This window comes from Myotis yumanensis, unplaced genomic scaffold (assembly GCF_028538775.1).
Source record: "Myotis yumanensis isolate MYYU_CA2020_CCGP unplaced genomic scaffold, mMyoYum1.0.hap1 SCAF_3, whole genome shotgun sequence".
NCBI lineage: Eukaryota > Metazoa > Chordata > Mammalia > Chiroptera > Vespertilionidae > Myotis > Myotis yumanensis.
The window spans coordinates 38846751-38860094 of NW_027223754.1; the positions used below are offsets into that span (position 1 = coordinate 38846751).

The 13344-nt window shown below is 37.6% G+C and overlaps 1 pseudogene; it reads left to right on the plus strand.

The window, feature by feature from the left end:
- The first annotated feature begins 3241 nt into the window (after window positions 1-3241).
- Window positions 3242-13344, plus strand: part of LOC139006120 (lupus La protein homolog) — a 198658-nt pseudogene continuing 188555 nt past the window's right edge.

The window sequence follows — 13344 nt, forward strand, 5'->3', positions numbered from 1 at the left end:
TCTCTTCCCTCCAGTTCACTCAATCTTCTGGGGTAGGCCAGGTAGGTGAATGTTGGCATAGAAAGACCATGAGCTTTGGCATCAGACAGGCCTAGATTCAAATTCTAGACCTAAGGGTTTAAATGAATCTAAATTTAGTTAGAGTTCTTAATTTATTCACTTATAAATAGAATATTCTAGCACATTAACACATTGGCATAAATAGTATTTCTTTGATACAATTAGTGAGAGCATTAAATAAAATCAAATAAGTTCATTCCCTAAAACAGATTATCAATACAAAGTGGGCACTCATTAACTTTTAGTCATTACTCTCACCCTAGCTTCCACTTGCCCTTCATCAAAATTCTATTTAGAAATTCCATGTCTTTTTTGAACATTAAAAATTCTTGGGGGATGCTTTGGCAAGCAAGAAAAGTTTGGCCAGCAAAAGTCACACTCCATAAAACTTCAGGGATACCTTACTTAATGCATCCATATTTTTGCCTGGCCTTCCAAGAAACTGTAAATTAAAAAGTACAATCATAGGAACTAGAGAAGCCTGAGATATCGGTACATTTATTTGTTCTAACCACGTGATAACAATAGCTTCTATTTATGAATTTGTGCCAATGTGCCAGCATCAAGCTAAATATTTTGGTACAATAACCCCAAGATGTAGATATGATTGTTGTTCCCAGTTTACATGAAAGAGACCAAGACTGAGAAAGGTTAGTTTTCCCAGGGTTGTCTGACTTCAAAGCCTATTGTTTGTAATATTGCCCCTATCACATAGCTTCCAATTTCTGAATTTTATTTTTAAAGTGTTATTATAATTTAATCTTTTACTGTATGCAACTCAGTGGGAAGTGGGAAAATATAAATTATAAATAAATATTTCCAAGGTACATAAATTATCTGAAGCCCACAGATCAAAGCTAAAATACGCAAGCTAGGCAAACAATGAACTAGACCTAGACAACTAAAGCAGTAACCTGAAAATACAACCCATAGGTACAATTTTCAGCCAAATGTCTAATGTTCACTGCCACCGTTGAATTATTTATAGAAAACAATACAGGACTCTCTTTCTAGCCAAAATAGCATGTAAGGCTCCATTAAGACATCAAGAAATAAAATTATAAAAAAGGTAAAATCGATTTTAAAAACTTGAAAAGTGAAATCAATACACAAAGTCAAGAAAGACTGACAATATCTCTGACAGTCCCCTGAACATGATAGTGTTTGGAAAGGTCATCTGCTTTATCTGTCCTTCTACCGTGGCTGGTCTGAATAATGATGTTTTCTCACTTCCTCAGCTTAAGGCCCTGATTCCTGCCAAAATGCAGAATCCTGGGAGGGCTAACAATGTTCCATCCATCATCGAGACCTTCACCATAATAACATTTCCTCCCTCAGAACAGAAGTGTTTCAGAAGAGAGGAGCATGAGACACTGCATGCCTCAGGTAAGTACAGATGGGGAAGAACCACTTCTCAATTTTGCCTGAAGTAATCTCAGATATACCTTTGGCAGTTTAAATTGACATTCTCCAGCCCTCAAGCCATCCAGGAAAATAAGCCATCTGACAGAGGGCTAAAGGGTTCTTATTTACACAGAAAAATGTTGCCAAAACTTTATATATGGGTAGAATGAAAACTACTGATTTAGCTTTTTTTCTTTTGTGAGACTTCACTAGAATTTTTTAATATGGACTAGAAAGGGTAATTCTGCAATAGTGGCCACAGATGTTATTGCATCCAGTTATTCTGCTACACCTGGTTCAAAAACAAGGTCACTGAATGGCAACATAAATAGGCTTGAGTACGTTTGTTTAAAATTAGTTTTAAATGGATTATCTGCAAAATATAATCACAGAAAAAAAGGCAAAAGAAACATTTGAAAGAGGACACTTTAAAATATGTTAAAGGAATAAAATAATTGGAACACAATTTTAGGAACTTCCACCACTGACCAGTTGATCTATGGGATGGAGGGGGAGGGAGAAGACAGGGGGAGGAGTTGGTTGTGTTACATCACTGGGAAATAGAATGGTTGTTTATTACACAACATTACTGAAACAAGAACTGACATAAAATTATTATGAGAGAGGATGTCAGTTGACAAGAGATTTCAATAATTTTTGTGCTCTGGAAGCAGATGTAGGCTCAGTAACTGATGGGCCAAAGTGAAGAAAACCATGGCTCAGAATACAAGTGGGGGGGTTGCAGACTAACCACTAAGTCTCTGGAGAGTCACCTCACTTAGACATGCTCGGGACAGCAAAATACAGATATGAGGCATCAGGCTCAAAACAGGGAGAATTCAATAGAAAGTTGTAGATACCTCCTTCCCTCACAGGTGCAGAACTACATGTCTACTCTACCTGGAGAGAGTGGGAGAGGAACAAAAAAGAAAAAGAAAATGGGATGGAAATAAAGAAGAGAAGAAATAAAAGATAAAAACCACAAATCTCTTTTTTCTTTAATTGAATCTGGGGGAAGATGAGACACTGCAGTCAGTCACTCTTAGTGATCCTGTGGCCCGGCTCTGCAGGACCGAGACCTTAAAGATAGCCACAGCTGCCCGGCCGGCATGGGTCAGTGGTTGAGCATCAACCTATGAACCAGGAGTTCACAGTTCAATTCCCAGTCAGGGCACATGCCAGGGTTGCAGGCTCAATCCCCAGTATGGGGCATGAAGGTGGCAGCCAATCAATGATTCTCTCTCATCATTGATGTTTCTCTCTCTTCCTTTCCCTTCCTCTCTGAAATTGTAAGCGGACAATCAAAGGGTCTCTGCTGCCTGTCAGTACTTAAGCCAATTAAGCAGAGACAGGGTTGAATCATATATGAGCATGTATTCTAATACTGCTGGCAGTATGGGAGAGCAGCAGATCATCAGTGAAATTCTGCTCTGCAGCCCCCCTGCTGCTTATATAGGGTAGGACCAGGATTACATGGGGAAGTAGGGATTACAGGCATGGGGAAGTAGGAGGCTGGGATGGGACTCCATTGTTTAGGCAACAAGGTTGTTACTCTTTCCATGATAATAGACAATTCTTGAATGAGAATGGTTCCAAGGTTGACTCCCAGGTCCTGGGGGCATACTACTCCCAGCCAGGTCAGAATGTCCTTTTTTTAACCAACACAAAGCACTTATGATTAATATTTACCATAACCATAGCTAGTCTCCAATATTCTATTTTTGCCCCTAACAAAACCAATAAAAATATTTTTTTTAAAAAAAAGAAGATAGCCATGATGGCCAAAAATAGCGATGAAAAAATGGCTGCTCCGGAGACCAAAATCTTTCATCAAATTGAGTATTACTTTGGTGGCTTCAATTTTGCCATGGGACAAGTTTTTAAAGGAACAAATCAAAATGGATGAAGGCTGGATATCTTTGGAAATAATGATAGAATTCAATAGGTTAAAGCCTCGAACAGCACAATTTAATGTAATAGTAGGATCATTGAGCAAATCAAAGGCAGAACTCATAGAAATAAGTGAAGATAAAACTAAAATCAGAAGATCTCCAAACAAATGCCTCCCTGACGTGACTGTGTATAAAAATGATGGAATTTCCCCATTACTTGACTTGGAGTGATGAAAACTCAAAACAGAGTACAGATGATGTGTTTTAGAGTTGTGTGCCTGAAAGCTGTATAATTTTGTTAACCAGTGTCACCCCAATAAATTCAACAAAAAAGGAAAAAAAGTAAATAAATAAAAATGGTGTAAAATACAGATCTGTTTATTTGGAAGGCTTCCTTACTGATGCAACCCTTGATGGCATAAAAGAATAGTTAGAGCAGCCACTGTGGCTCAGTGGTCGAGCATCAACTCATGAATCAAGAGGTCATGGTTCGATTCCAATTAGGGCACAGCCCAGGTTGTGGGCTTCATCCCCAGTGTGGGGCGTGCAGGAGGTCAACTATCAATGATTCTCTCTCCTCATTGATGTTTCTATCTCTCTCTCTCCCTCTCCCTTCCTCTCTAAAATCAATAAAAAAATATATTTTTTAAAAAGAAAGAAAATCTTTTTAAAAAAAGCATTTCAAAAAAGAATAGTTAGAAGATAAAGGTCAAATACTAAATATTCAGATGAGACGAACACTACACAAAACATTTGAGGAATCAATATTTGCTGTGCTTAATAGCACTGAATCTGCTAAAAAGCTGTGGAGATCCCTGGACAAAAGTACAAAGACACAGATCTGCTAATATTTTTCAAGAAAGATTACTGTGGGAAAAAAAAACATGAAGAAAGCAAAGTAAAGTGGAAGCTAAATTATGAGCTAAATGAGCAAGAAGAAAAACAAAAGTTAGCAGAAAATGCTGAAATGAAGTCTGAAGAAGAAAAGATTAGCTGCTTGCTGAAATTTTCAGGGTACCCAGATGCACATCCTTTCCTCAGATCATGGTGAAATAAAATGGATAGACTTTGTCAGAGGAGCAAAAGAGGAAATAATTCTATTTAAAGAAAAAGCTAAGAAAGCACTGGATAAAGCTAATGATGGAAATAATGGTAAGCTTATTAATTAAGGAACAAACAAGTGATATGGGAAGTTCTAGATGAAGATATGAAAAAAGAAACATTGAAAAAAAAATCATAGAAGATCATCAGGAATCCCTAAACAAATGTAAGTTTAAAAAATTGCAGATTTAAGGGAAAAGGAAAGGGAAATAAAGCTGCCCTGACTAGGCCTGCTAAAGGAAAAGTACAGTTTCAGGGGGAAAACTAAATTGATAGTGGGATGAAAATGGTGCATCTGGACCAGAAAAAGAGCAAGAAAAGAAGCAGACAAAAGAAGAACCTGCATCAAAACAACAGAAAAGGGTGCCAGAGACCACTAGTTTGGTAAAAAAAAAAAAAATGTTTTATTCATTTTAATTAAGCTTTTAAAAAGAACAACAAATTAGGTCCACTTCAATGTCCACCTGTAAGATGGAAAAATTTTTGTTCTTTACCTTGTCTTTATTATCCAAATGAGGATTTTTAATGTACAGTTCTAAGTTATTTCAGATTATTCAAATATCAAAAGAAACATTAGTATACTAAATTGCCTTTGTAATATGAGAATGTATTAGTGTAAACTAATAAAATATATACTATATAAAAAGAGCAAAAAAAGAATCTGGGTAAAGCCAGGGCAAAAATTGTGGGTGTAGGTGCCTAAAAGCAGAGCTTTCCACATTCTGTATGAATGTAAGAATGTTGACCCCAATATACTGCTGACTCCATATGTACTTACTATGAACTGAAGCCTGACAGCTGATGTGACCCAAATATGCCCAACATCTCAAGGAAAACTTGAACATGGCAATTAAAAAAGTTTTTTTTAAATAAAAAAATGACGCCGGTAAAAGTTACCATTATTATAGTTTTAGTTTATTACTCTTTTGTTTCCATTAAGATTTAAAACCCAAATGTATAAACAATCCTAGTAATTATAAACTTATGTTAAAGGGCACATAATGTATAAAGATGAAATTTGTGACAATAACAACATCAAGAGAGGTACAGAGCTGGATAGGAGTAGTTAGTGTATATTATTAATGCTAAGTTGGTATCAATTCAAACTAGATGATATTAATTTAAGATAGTAACTGTAATTTCATTTCCATGGTAACCATTAAAAATAGATTTTAAAATATACAGAAAAATTTTGAAGAGAGCCAAAATTTTTCACTAGGAATAAAAAAAAAAGAAAAAAAGAACGCACTTTTGGAGGAAATGAGGAGGAGAAAGGATATAAGAACTAAATGAAACAAATAGCAAAATGGCAGAAGCAAGTCCTGCTTACCAGTTTGAATCAATGGGTCAAAAAGGAAATCACTAAGAAAATTAGAAAAATACCTTGAGACAAATAAAAACAAACCATATGTAGTGAAAGAGAAATTTTATAGCTATCAAAAACCTATAATTAATTCAACAGTTAAAAGTCAGAGATGACAAGATGGACTTTTTTTTAATGACCCAACTACATGCTGCTTAAAAGAGATTTTTTTTTTTTTAGACCCAAAGACACAAATCCATTGAAAGTATAAGGATAGGAAAGATATTCCATGCAAATAGTAACCAAAAGAGATTTGGGGTGGCTATGTGAACATCAGATAAAATATATTTTAAGTTAAAAACAAAGAAGGACATTATATATTGATCAAAGGGTCAACTCATCAAAAATATATAACAATTATATGTATCTACACACCAAACAAAAGAGCCCCAAAATATATGAAGCAAACACTGACCTAATTAAAGGGAGAAAGAGCAGTTCTACAATAATAGATGGAGATTTCAATACACTCCACTTTCAATAATGGATATAATTGATAGAACATATAGAAAAAAGATCAATAAAGAATTAGAGAACTTTAACAACACTACAAACCAGCTAGGCTTAGCAGCCATATACAGAACACTGACCAACAGCACCAGAACACACATTTTTCTCACATGTACATGGAAAATTCCCTAGGACATACCATGTATGTCTTTAACCAATGAATTAAAAACAATTGAAATCATTAAAGTATCTACTCTAATCATAATGGAATAAAGCCAGACATAAATAACAGAAGGAAACTGAAAAATTTTAAATATGTGAAAATTAAAAAATACTCTTTTAAAAAATTAATGGGTCAAAAAAGAAATCACTAAGAAAATTAGAAAATATGTTGATACAAATGAAATTGAAAACACACCATACAAAAACTTATGGGAATGTAGTAAAAGAGGTACTCAGAGAAAATTTATAGCTGTAAACATCTACATTAAAAAAGAAGAAAGATCTCAAAAAATAATCTGACTTGGCATCTTAAACAACTAGGAAAAGAAGGACAAAATAAACCTAAAACCAGAAGAAGGGATGAAATAATAAATATTAGAGTAGGGATAAACAACATAGGGCATAGAGAAATAATAGAGAGAATAGAGGAAATGGAAAGTTGGTTTTTTAAAAGATCAACTAAACCTTCAGCCAGACTAAGAAAAAAGAAAGAAGATGAAAATAAGTAAAATCATAAAGAAACTGGGACATTACTGACCTTACAGAAATTTAAAAAAGTGTAAGAGAATACTATAAACAATTACATGCCAACAAATTAAAATAACCTAGACTATACCGAGCGGGCTGGGGCTGTGATCTCCACTCCGAGACCCGCACGGAGGGGGAGACTTGAACCCGTTCCTGCAAACTAGGAGGCGCTTTCGGGATTAAAGAAATAATGAAAGACAGACATAAAATAGATTAAAAGCTTGGGCTGGGTGTGGTGCCTGCACTCTGGAGGGACAGGCAGAGTGGGCCTGCCCTCTGAAGGGACAGAGCACGCAGAGAGAGAGCCAGCTCCGAAAGCTGATTTATTATATACTTGAACTACAGGAAGTTACATCACATCTGGGTGGGCCTTTGACATCATGAGATCCATCCCCTTAACACTGGGCGGGAGAGTCAGACTGGGTGGCGTTCAGTCTTTGACTGGTCCCATCTTCAGGGCAGGGCTTCTGCCCTCACACCAAATCCAGCTGACATAAGTTAAGCCAAGTGTATTCTACCGGCCCTTAACACTAGACAAAATGCCTAGAAACACACAAATTACCAAAACTGACTCAATAAATAGACAGTCTCCTCAGATCTAGGGATCTGTTCTTAGGAAACAGAAGAGACTCAGCCCTTTGCCCACACACATACTGAATGACCACTCTTAAACCGCCAGAGAAGTGAAATCTGAGGTTGGCAGTTCGAAGCAGGGATGCATAAACGCTGCATTGTGAACTGGACGTCAAGAAGTGATGGAATCAAATCCCTGAGGCCTTTGTCACTTGGAACCACCCAGTTCTGGATGCTAAATCCATCATCTTTGGTCTGAGTGTGTGCCGGGGCTCTATTTCCAGCGTCTAGAAGGGTTCAGCAATCTGGAGAAGGGCTGTGTGTAACTTAATAAAGAGTCCAGAGATGAAGCATAATTTTGAAAGGCATTTGGGGGTCAGAGGAGCTTAGCTAAAATGAACAAAGTTCTCCTCGTCTCAGGACCCCTTGCTATTTATTACACAATTTGTCCTACGGAGAGGTAGAGATATACACTTCAAAGGGTAGGGTTAAGTACAGAATTCATTGTCAGATTGGAAGAATTTGCCTACTGCTGTTCAGGAGTTTGGCCAGTAGGAGGCAATAACATGTAGATTAAGATGCCCTGAGCTGTCTGGCAGCAAGCAATCATTTAATGCAGTGATTCTCAACCTTCCTAATGCCACGACCCTTTAATACAGTTCCTCATGTTGTGGTGACCCCCAAGCATAAAATTATTTTCGTTGCTACTTCATAACTGTAATTTTGCTACTGTTATGAATCGTAATGTAAATATCTGATATGCTATATGTGTTTTCCGATGGTCGTGACCCACAGGTTGCATTCTTTTCAGGTTTGGGGAAATGCCTTTTAGCCATTCCCAGATGATTCAGCCCTTGCTGACATGCTGGAATTGGCTTCTGGCAAGTGTGGATATGTTACTGAAGCCCCATCAGATGTCCTCATCTAGTGTCCTTTGAACCTGCTCCAAAACTAACTGCAGCGTCTTCTGGAGAAAGCATAAACCACACATACAGTCCGCCCAATGACAAACTCTTCAATTCTACTTCCAAAATATGTGTCCAATGGGCTCTCTTTTTCCCATCTTCACTGCCCAAAACCACCACCACTAAAAATATTCTTTATGTGTAGACTAGTGCAGATGCATCCATTCATCCATCCATCCTCACCTTATCTCCAGCTCAGTCTCCACTCATCACACAGAGTGATCTTTTCAAAATGAATAAAATCATGTAATTCTCCTGCTTGATGCCTTTCTCTTACTCCAGAAATAATCCAGAATTCTTCACACAGCTTACAAGGTCCTGCATGGTCTGCCCTCTCCAGTTTATTGCCCGTCTCCTTCTTGCTGTGATGCTCCATGGGTGTTGCTCCTCTTTTAATTCATCTTCTCCCCAGGATCTTCACACATGCTCTCCCGTTCGCCTGAATGTGCATCACTCCCGCAAGCCCCCACCTCTGACCTGACCTGGAGGAGTCCTTCAGGTCCCAGGTGGAGGGGCACGTACCTTGGAAGGGTTTTACAACCTCTCTCCTCACCAGCCTAAGTCTCATACTGCCCAGTGTCCTGTTCTTCCTTAGTAACAGTCAGTGCAATTATAACTGAACTGTGTTTAATTATTTGTTTAATTTATGTCTTTCCCACTTGACTGCACACTCCATGCATAAGGGTAGGGGCTAGAGGGACTTGCAGGCTACTGTTTCTTCACCCTTTAATATAGGATTTGGCACAGAGTAGATGTCTCCTAAATCGTTGTTTAAATGAATTAGTAAAATGAATGAGTAAAAATAATTTCTCTCCTCTCTAGAGAAAAAAAAAGATAAGCCTTATATTTGTGGCTGAATATCTACTACTTTGCAAGTAGCTTTTTATTGTATACTTTAAGCTGCTTAGAAATTTTAATTGGGACAAATAACGGCATGGAACACAATGCATAGAGGTAGAAAACTCATTTAACATGAAGAAGGACTCTTTAAAATAGGATTCTTAAAATTCTTTGCACCAGTGAATCTGTTCTAATTACAGATCATCAGAGGAGATGGCAAGTGATTCTGATGCTAGCATTTTTAATGAAGAGCTTATTTAAAATTTTTAAACCCCAGGTAACAATATTTTTGAACTTCACAGCACAATCACATCATGAACAAAAGGTTGGATCACAAAACCCCTAATAAAATGAGGTATGATTTTCAATATTTCAAGGATCTTGTTATATATTCTTCTGGCCAGTCACTCTCATAATGCTACACATGTAAAGCAACGTGGAGTTTCCATAGCAATGGCTTTTCCCCAAGAGCTGCCTAGTCCTTCCATGGTGCATGTTTTTCTGCTTCATTCAGACTACAGCTAAACATTGGCCCTAAGTTAGAATTTAACAAGACTGCAGTGACAATTTTTCAGAGAAGCAATACTGAGTGTGTGGGCTGCCAGCCAGGGCAGCTCCTGGGCTGAGCAGGAGCCCACTGTGCCGTCCATGACCTCTGCAGCATCTGCCCTTTAATCATATTACATCATAGTCAGGTCTATTTTTTGGAATGTTTTCGTGAGAGTCACTTTAAAGTCATGAAGTAGCAGTTGCAGACCCCAGTCTCTCCATATGTGTGAAAACAAAAAACAAAAAACCGACTTCAGGAGATTGAAATGTCTTGCCCAAAGTCTTACAATGTCAAATCCTGGTCAGGAATTAGCACTTTCCAGCTTATTCACTAATTAAAATGCTATACGATGAGTGCCTACTATGGCCAGGCACTGTTCCAAGTTCTTAAGATACATCAGGATTTTTGTTTGTTTCTTTTGTTGTTTATTTTTTAAAAGACAACGATGTCTGCTTTTATGGAGTTTACATTCTAGCAGAAAAATATACAGGTTGTAATTTTATTTTATTTTTTAAATTTTGTTTTGTAATTTTAAGTAGGACGGTCAAGATAGTTCTCCTTGAGAGGGAAACATTTGAGTGCAGACTTGAAAGAGGTATAGGAATTAGCCATATGAATATCTCTGGGAGACACATCCAGGCAAGGAGAAAAGACAATACAGAATGGGAAGGCATTAGTCCAGACAAATATTTTTTTTGGTGGTGGGCATGGAGTGGAGATTATTGGCAGTGAAAATGATGAAAAGAGAACCCATTAGACACGAAATTTGGAAATAAAACTGATTTGTCTCATTGATTAATTGAATGGATGGGTTATGCTTTCTCCAGTATGGAGAAGATTTTTGGAACCTCAAAAGACACTGGATGAGGACACTTGATGGAACGTTGGTAACAAGTCCAGACCCAGGCCAATGTTGGTGGCTGAGATGAAGAATAAGGAAGGCATTGCTATTAGAGTGGAAGGATGAGGGAGATAACTGTATCAGATACCAGAGGGGGAGCAGGCTGTGGAGCCAGGCAGGTCATTGGAAGGACTGGCTTTTACTCAGGGAGGTGAGAAGCCAATAGAAAGTTTTGAATGAGGAGAATCATTATTTTCTCTTGGGTTTCACAAGCCTGCTAGATTGATAACAGTCTGTCCAGGACAAAGATGGAACAGGGAAGCCAATAGGCTACTGTAGTCATCTACATTTGAGATGATGGTGGCTTGGACCAAGGTGTTGGCAATGGAGGTGGTGAGAAGTGACTAAAATCTGGGCGTATTGTGGAGACAAAGCCAACAGAATATGCTGAGGGGTTGGGTATGTGGAGTAAAAGAAAAAGGAACTAGGGATAGTCCTAAAGTTCTTGTCCTGAGCAACTGGAAGCATGGTATTGCCAAGCACTAAGGAAATGAAACTATGTGGACAGGTGTGGGAGGAGAAACAGAGGGTCCGTTCCAGACAAGTGGAGTGTAAACTGTCCACCTAGGAGGAGATGTTGAGAAAGCTGTTGGCTGAAGTTTGGACTTCAGCAGACATTCATTGGCTGAGATATGATACCCTGATATGGTGCTCTTCCCAGCTTGATGTACTTCCTACAGCCATAGCTTGGACTTCTCCAGAATTAGAAACATGATGGTGAAGTTAAAATTTCAGTACCCCCCTGCTGCCCTCCAATCTGCATGAGTCTTATTTCCCAGAAAAATAACCAGTTGCCCTGCATCTTACATAAAGGGACCCTCAATCAAGGATCTCCTTACCCAACTTCACATGGTAGAAACCCAATACAGAACTTCAGACACAGTGTAAGATGAAACGTCATAAACTGACTTTGGTACCATTGAATATGGTAACATTTCTCTATAGTATATTAATCATTTTTTCTGCTTTATCATAAGGATGCAATTTTGTTTTTTATATCCTTGTAGGAGAATTTTCTAAAAGCCTGGGGAAAATAACAAGTAGCTGAGTGATGCAAAAGCACCACACTCAATGCATCTAAATAACCTTGTCTTTGGTTAACAATGAATCAATGCCAATGAAATCATCATATTTTAAAACTTTTCCTCTAAATGTGACATATGCATCCCCATGTGTCAACATAATCTGTGCTAAAAACATTTCAATGAATGACAAGTTGATTGGCCCCAATTTGAAAAATATAGTGTATAAAAACATAATTTTGGGGGTAGTCAACATTATGACAGATTCTATATTCTGCTCATACACAAAACTGATTTGAATTGTTTAGGGAATTTTGATAGTCTGTGAATGCTTTCAGCAAAGAAAATTAGCAAGATAGGAGAGGGAGGAAAAGGAAAAATGGAATTAAAAATTGTTGGACAACTATTGTCAGCCAGAAGTTGTTTGAGTAAAAATGGTGGGGTGAGGGATTGATTAATAATCATTGTTTTTACAACCAAATGAATAGAATGGTGTAGTTGAAAAGAACATCAGCTTTCCAAGTGAAGAACAGTAGTGCAAATCCCAGCTTTGTCACTTACTATAAGATGTCAAACAAATTATATCACTCCTCTGACCTCCTTTTTTTTTTTGCATCCCTAAAGGAGGATAACAATAGATACTTTCTAAGTAGTTGTGAGAATTTAACTAGGTTTTATTTGTGTACACACACACACACACACACACACACACACACACCCTTACTTAGCTCTCAATTCACTCTATTACAAATATTGTATTAAGGAGACTCCAATATCAGGTGGAAAGTATGTGAGCCATTTGGTAAGGTATGAACCTCAGTTTAGAGAATCAAGAAAAACAAAAAACAAAAAAAAAGCCATGGGTCATTTCTGCTAAGATGCCATACAACTTGGAGACTTGAAAGGATAAATAGAACCCAGCATAGTTTCTCTCTTCTGTCCACTCTACAACATCAGTCACATTGGGACTGTTTCCTGTGGTCTCCTCATTCATTTTCATGACTTTATGTCAAAAGCCGTGGCCTTGTTGGTTAAAAGCTAACACAAGAAATTCTGATAGAAAGTAATATTTAATAGTGATAACATATCTTCATTATTCAGGGAATGGAGAGCATAAAGAAAATTTTAAAGAATTTGTCAACTGTTCTATCAATATCCATCTTGCCCCCATATTAATGGCAAACAAGAGGTCTGCTCTGCAAACTGCAGGCCCATAGGAATTTGAATCCCTTTATTACTTTCATTTTCTTCAACCTGGTGTGAATAACAGTAAAGATGAGGGCCAATTCCAAATCCTGGACTGCTAATTAAAAGCCCAGAAAAATGGGTAGCATATGGAGGCTGGGGATTAAACAAGAAGATGAGATGGCAACTAGAATAAAAACCCTAAAGGAAGAAAGGAGGTGGGCCAAAAATGAAGGAAACTTCGTTTTCCAATTTGATCCCACAAGGACCTTAACTTTTAAATAAGAA